The following is a 7696-nucleotide window of genomic DNA, read 5'->3' as shown; positions in this document are numbered from 1 at the left end:
ACTTTTGATCATACTGGAAGAAACTCAGCCATAGGTTTGGAACCTGTACCCAAACTACACATGCAGTGAGGACAAAATTCTGATAATACAATTGATTTGCTGCTGCATTTGTCTACTGTTTGTCTAATGTTAACAATTATAAACAAAGCAGTGCAACTAGTATTTGGAACAATCCTTACAGTGTGACAGTGTCAGGTACAACTTTTCACTTCTCTTCACACCACTGGTTCTCTGTGAACCTGAGCTTCCTCTTCTTCAGTAAAGTCGTTTTTGATATTGAAGGTCTTGCAAATCTCTTTAGGAGTTTTCCCCTTGATCATATTGGCAACAGTCTTGCATGTAACATCAAGCAAACCTTTGATGTCTAAACAGTTTGCAGCCAGAATAAGTTCAAAAAGTGTTCCTTGGTCAACTTTGAGGAATTCTTGGTCCCATACAGGGATATCATCTGTTCGCTTTTCTTTGTTCTCATCATCTTCAGGATGAGGACGATCATCTTGTGGTGGGTGCACCACTGAATGACCTTTTTAAATATTGCTGCATTAACATTTGGTAGAGGAACTGGGTCATCATCGCCTTCATCGTCCATTCCCAAATCTTCTAACATGGTCTTGATAGTCACAGATTGTTTGGCAATTTCAACATCAACTTCAAATATCTCTCCATCAGAACTCCATCAACTTAATTGAAGGCATGGTGCTCGGTCTCCAGGAGGGAGCGGGCCGGAGACTGACGAGAGCTGGTAGTACCAGCGGACTCGAGGGAAAGGCGGAGAACAAGGCCACTTGCTGGAAAGGTTCTATTTTAGATAAGATATAAGAAAAGATTTCTTCATGGAGGTGACATTTGACCAGAGACCTGAATAAGTGATGGAGAGAGCAAGACTGCATTTTCTGGGAAACAGGAAATAAATACAAAGATGCTGCGGTGGAAGAGAACTTGGTATGTGAACTAGGAAGAGCATGCAGGCCATTGTGTTCTATGGATACCAAGTAAGGAAAAGAGAGAAAGAGAAAGAGTTTAGAGAGGGTTCAGATTTTATAGGCTCTTATAAACTACAGGGAGAATATGGTTTTTATTCTGAATATGAAAGCCAGACAGTGGAGCATTGTGAGGAGAGGTATTGCATACTTTAAGACACCCACAGGTACACCACAGGCCTCCTCCGCTTTCCATTCCTCTGCTGGGAACTTGTTCCTGAGGAGGTACTAAAAGCCTGAAGGAGCTGGATCCCTGAGGGAACAGGTGTGAACTTGGGATATGTGCCCCGATAAAAATGAGAGAGAAGGAGAGTTGCATGAGAGTCAAGAGGACAGACCAAGGCCCAATTTTGACTGTCAGGCAGAAGGAAGAGGCAGAAAGAGGGTCAACAGCACATGAGAACGGGAACAGCTTGCAACAAGTCCAGTCAAGAGTCAGAGGGTCTTATTTGTTTTGTTTTGTTTTTTTGCTTTTTTATTATTAGTTTGTTACATAAATAATGCATGTTGCTTGTAAAAATATTAGAAAACACAGATAAGAAAAGAAGAAATGAAATAATTCCAATTTGTAAATCTAGAGATAGTAACTGTCAATATTTTGGTGTATATATAAATTTAAATTTTTCTATACCTTTATGTATAAGTTTCTTAATCTTATAATCTTTTTTGGATTTATTATTTTACAAACATTCTCAAGCCCATAGATGTAGGTCAACATAAATATTTTTGATACATGTAGGAATATTGCATTGTATGGTTCACATGTAGTTTTTATTTAAACACTCTCCTGGTCACTTGGGATTTTTGACATATTTGCCTTTATAAAAAAAAATAATAATCATGTAATGAAGCTTTTTAAATTTTCATTTGGGGCACTTATTTCACTATTTCTTTTTATTTTATTTTAAAATCATCTATTTTTAATTTAGTTTTTCTAGTTGGTATACAACCTTGTATTGGTTATATTAGTTTCAGGTATACAATATAGTGATTTGACATTTTAATACCTTATAATGTGATCACCCCACCAATTCTAGTAATCACCTGTCAGTGTATAAATGTATCACAAAATTATTGACTATATTCCTTAGCTCATTATTTCTTGGTACTAAGTGCTTAGTTGTGGAATTGCCAGATCAAAGTATTCAGACTTTACAATCTCCAGGTATGTTTGTTGACCAACAGTTCTCTCTAGTGCTGCAGAGATAGCAGGTCCTGCCGACAGCCAGACTGGCTACTGCACTCTTCTCCGTTTCTGTTGATCTGCCAGCTAAACCATGGCACAACCCAACCACCCTCCAATTTCCATTGTGGTTGCTAATTTTTCATGTATTTTCTGGCCTTTATTGAATGGTCTCCTTCATATCTTTGGCCTACTCTATTGATCCAGGTTTGTCTTTTTCTCATTGCTTTTTAGGCTTTTTACTATGTTCATATTGATTTTGTTATATATATTGTGACAGTTTCTTAATATTCTGATGATCATCGAGATTTTCCCTGTAGGGATATTTAAAGTTTTTATTTCATCAGATCTGTAAATTTTTTACTGTAATGTTCGGCTCTGAAAGATCTCCCCCACTCCAAATTCTATCCACATGCAGTTTCTTTTTCTTGGTAAAGACATATTTACATTTTAACCCAGCTGGCTTTCTTAGTCCCACCAGCAGTCTGGTGAGAAAAAAAAGGTAAAAACAACATCCTGCGATATGAGCACCCCTCGCTATAAGAGCACTGCTCATCACACTAACATCCTTCCCCCCTCCTCCTGTTGGGTCACAGATAGAAATTACCCCGAGGCCCTGTGTGCAGGGAGATCTCCACAGGCTCCAGCAGATAAGGCACCGGAGTCCTCCTCAGGGGGTAGGGCTGTCCCCAGCTTGGACAGTGGCTGTATGTGGCTTCTCAAAAATGAGATGAAGAAAAAAGGACACTGCTGTGGGCACATCCCTGGCTGCTTGGCTTGACCTCTCCCTCCATGTGTCTAAAGAAATGATGGATGACGATGCTGGAGCTACCCTTACAGAGATCGGCGGTACCCTCAGTGAACCCTAATGCAGACATTGTGGAAGAGGGGCTTCTCATCTTGTCTTCCTCCTCTGCAGTCACCCCATTTGGACCCTGCCCCCAAGACCCACTCAGAGCATCGATGTCTGAGCTTTAGGAACAGCATCCTCCTTAAATAGAATCACAAATAAAAGGAAGAAGTTGTTGATCCACATGGACCTCTTAGTCCACACAAAACGTTGCTCTTCTCTTGTGATTTCTGCTCCAACGTCACTGAATTTTGTACCCATAAATTCATTAACCCTACAACACTCTCAGAACCCAGGCGCATAGCCAGTTTCACTGTATGCCCTCCCTTTGGGGTACAGCAGCTGCTTCTCACATGCAATAAATGGTAGTTTGGAAAAGGAAGCAAGTGAGGACGTGTCCTGGGAAAACTTTCTGAGAGAAAGACCAAAATGGACTGAGTTTGAATCTGGATCCAATGACACCATCCAGGTTTTATCTGGAAGGTAATATTCACAGAAACTCAACACTCTATTTTTTTTTTTTTCTTTATTGATTTTAGAGAGAGAGAAAGGGAGAGGGAGAGAGAGACAGAAACATTGATGAGATAAAACATCGATTGACAGCCTCCTGCATGTGCCTCACTGGGGATCTGGTCATGTGCTCTGACCAAGAATTGAACCAGTGACCTCTTGGTGCATAGGTCGACGCTCAACCACTGAGCCACACCGACTGGACAATGCTCTATTATTTAATTGTATGATCAATGCAACCATCACAGGTTACTTTTAAATTATAAAAATGTTAATCTACATGTTCAGTAGTCCACTAAATAAATAAAACAAATGCATTCCTCTAGCAGAGTTGTTCTCACCCAAGGGAGATTTTGCTCCCAGGGACAGTTGACAATGTCTGGAGAGTTCAGGTGCTTCTGGCATCTAGTAGTAGAGGTAAGAGATGCTACTGTGTATCCTACAATCAGGACAGCCTCTGTCACCCATGAAGGGTTACCCATCACCAAATGGCAACCGTGTTGAAGTTGAGAAATGGTCTCCTCCATATACCCTTTTAAATTTTCTCCCAGTTTAATTCAAGAGGGAAAATACTGACCTCTACGTAGAAAGTCCTGAGGGATGAAGGAAAAAGTGATGAGGGAGGAGACAGGGACCATCACTAAATTGGTAGGGAGGTCCTACAATATCAACTTTGTTTTAGGCGTCTGGCCCCTACCCCCTCCCTGGGTCTTCTCATCCTCACGGTGTAACTTTCAGCTGTGACATGCGTGTCCCCCACACTGTGAGCATCCATTAATGGATGTGATGGGGAACTTTCCAGCTTGTCTGTGGGTCTGGGCACTGCTGCGTGGCAGGCCCTCACTGGGCTCCACAGCTCCATCTTCTGCTCCCTACTTCACGGAGCAAGGCACGCCCACAGCAGGCTCCACTCTCCTTTCCACCTTCTTCTTTAGCTGTCTCCTGGTCAAGGTCAACTCCGGTCAACCCTGGACCCTCATTCACATCTGTTCCTGCTCCAGGAAGGCCCCGGCAACACTTACAGAGTATCTCTAATCTCTCCCTGCCCATGGGCTTCTTCTCCACTCATTTCTGATCTCCCTCAAGCCCATCTGCCAGCCTCTCTCCTGACCCCCATTTTCACCTCCTTGAAAAAATGGTTTCCATTTGCTGTCTCCTCTGCCACCTGTAGTAATATGTGCCACACCCTGGGCTGAGCACCCCAGGGGTCAGCATTGCCAGTCCAGCCTATTGTATAGATGAGTGAGAAACCGGCTTCAAACCATGGATGTGCCACTCATGCAGTCTCCGAGTGTCAGTTTCCTATTTGTCACGGGATCAATAATACCTGCCTTAGGTCTCATTTTTAAAATACTGGGATCAAGCCCTGGCCATTTTGCTCAGGGGTTAGAGCGTTGGCCTGGGTCAGGGAGACCCAGGTTTGGTTCCCGCTAAGGGCACGTGCCTCGGTTGCAGTTTGTCCCCGGCCCTGGTTGGGTTGTGCGGGTGGCTCGATGTGTCCCTTTCACATCGATGTTTCTCTCTCTCTCCCTCTCACTCTATCTGAACAAAAAATGGAAAAATATCCTCAGGAAGGATAATAAATAAATAAATAAATAAATACATACATACATACATACATACATAAATAAAATAAAATAAAATAAAATAAAATAAAATAAAATAAATAAAATACTGGAATCAAGCCAATCAGTGCACATCATTGTCATCATCATCATACCTTAACCTATTGTTGGTTCGATATTAATTCCTTTTGTTGTTGTTGTTAATCCTCACTCAAGGATATTTTTCCATTGTTTTTTTAGATAGAGTGGAGGGGACACAGAGAGAGAAAGAGAGAGAGAGAAAGAGAGAGAGAGAGAGAGAGAGAGAGAGAGAGAGAGAGAAACATAAATGTGAAATAGACACATTGATTGGTTGCTTCCTATACAACCCCAACTGGCCAGGGATCAAATCTGCAACCCAGTTACATGCCCTTGACCGGTAATTGAACCCATGACCCTCTGGTTTGCAGGCTGATACTTTAACTGTTGAGCCAAATCAGCCAGGGCTCAACATTAATTTCTAAAACACCATATAAAAAGACGGGTGTGATCATTTAACACTATTCTGACCTCCTTCTCTGTAAACACTGTTCCAGTTAAGATTTTGAAGGACTCACACCTCATTGCAGGGTCTCCCTGTGTCTGGCACAGCAGGGAGGCCTCTGAGCAGGGACTGTGGAATCAGATCCCCTGAGCCTGGGTCCTAACAGTGGAAGCATTGTGGGAAAATTACACCCTTCCCCAGGGCCCGCCCTGCCTCCACCCATTTCCATACCTGGAGAGTAAGGATGGTGCCTTCCACACTGTAGTGAGGATTTAATAAACTGCTTTTATGATGTGTGAAGGACAGAGCCCAGACTATATTCAGCATGTCACCAATATTACTAGCTCTCCAAGGAGGATGGCCAGTAACAACTCCATGGTGTTCCCTGCACACCCCATCTGGGAGCCTTCCCTGCCAGCCTGGAGCTGCCCTGAGTCTTCAGCCTTTGCTTGGTCTTTGCTCCGCCTCCCCTCCCTCCCTCTGAGCATTTCTGTCACCTTCCACGGCATGCGCTGACAGCTACCACGTGGCAGGCTCTGTGCCCAGAGTGGTTCCCGAGAGTCCAGTGATTCAAATGTGTCCTCTTTGCTGGATGTCCCACATGCTGAAGATCCTCTAACTCATTGAAATGAGGTTTACTGAGAAGCCATAAGAACTGATTAGGTTCTGTGTCAGGCCATAGGAAAACACTTACAAAATGAAAACGAAAAGCCAAAGTTACCCAATAAGTATTTTATTATTTTTATATATATATTTTTTTTATTGTTGAAAGTATTCCAATAAGTATTTTAGTAGAGAGAGATCTGCAAATTGAAATCTCTCCCTTTGGATCTGTTAAATTAGAAAATGTTAAAGAGAAGAAAGCCTGAACCAGCAGTGCTGGTTCATGACATCGAAAGCACACAAACCAGCAGATGTGTGTGTACCAAACCCACAGAGTCTGCTTAACAAGGAAATGGCCTACAAAAGTCACAGCCGCTGCCTTAGGAATCTAACCTCTAAGAACTTTTCCTAATGAGATTATGCGAGAGTAGGAAAAATAACCATCACAAAGGTACTCGTTAAATATTATTTAGATAGTAAAAAGGGATGCACACTAAATCCCCCAAAGAAGGAATTAGATGAGTCAAGTATATATTAGTTCATCTGTTCAACAAATATTAACTAAATGCTTCTATATCTGGGCGTTGTGCTATATCAGTTCAATAGAATATTCTGTAGTTGTTAAAATGATCGACAAGAAAGTTCTTACCATGTTAAGAGAAATAAAATTTATAAAATTGTGCCTTTGCTATGATTAGAGTGATGTGAAAATTAAATAACTTTATTCACAGCATTTGAATGGGAACATAACAAGTCAAAATTACTAATTTAATAGGATGGTGAATTCTGGGTGATTTTCTTCTCTACTGGTATTTGTAATTATTTACAATAAATAAAAATCCAGTTAAAGCTGTAAGAATCCCCACTCTGACAGCCCAGCGAGGGCACCCTCGGATGTCCTCTGGAGCTACACTCCGGGTCATGTTCTCCGCACTTGGCAGGCAGAGGTCGCCCAGGTCTCACTTGACCTTGGCTATAGGAATGTTTAACCCCATAGGCCTGAGGCTCCTTTCTCAGGAAGTCCCTGCTGACTTGTCTCCACTGTTCTACTTTATTTTCTTTTTGCTTTTTCAAATATGATTTAAAACCCCAAAGAATACTTTAGAGAATTACTTCACAAGAGATCCATTCATTGTCTTCCTGGAAAAACATGAAGACAGAGAGCTCTTCATACTTGGGACCCCCGGGAATTCTTTGGGAGTAGTGGCACTCAGCTTGTAACTGATAAACACACCTGCCAGCACACATCAGTAGATCTGGGTGCCAAGGATGACAAAACAGCTGTGGTTGGCACACAAAGAAACAAACTATCTGAACAGACCAATTACAAACAAAGAGCTCAAAGCAGTAATAAAAAAAAAATCCCCCAAAACAAAACTCTTGTACCGGATCACGTCACAGGTGAATTTTACCAAACGTTCAAAGCAAAAGTAACAACAATCCTTTTCAAACTACTCCAAAAAATTCAAGAGGAGGGAAGAC

The 7696-nt window shown here is 41.9% G+C and overlaps 1 pseudogene; it reads right to left on the bottom strand.

Moving 5' to 3' along the window:
• Nucleotides 1-205: 205 nt before the first annotated feature.
• LOC118641603 lies at nt 206-4592 on the bottom strand (annotated as a pseudogene).
• Nucleotides 4593-7696: the final 3104 nt, after the last annotated feature.

This window comes from Molossus molossus, unplaced genomic scaffold, assembly GCF_014108415.1.
Source record: "Molossus molossus isolate mMolMol1 unplaced genomic scaffold, mMolMol1.p scaffold_m16_p_3, whole genome shotgun sequence".
NCBI classification, from domain to species: domain Eukaryota; kingdom Metazoa; phylum Chordata; class Mammalia; order Chiroptera; family Molossidae; genus Molossus; species Molossus molossus.
The sequence above is the reverse complement of the archived record's forward strand: the minus strand, read 5'-3'. Positions and strand labels throughout refer to the sequence as shown.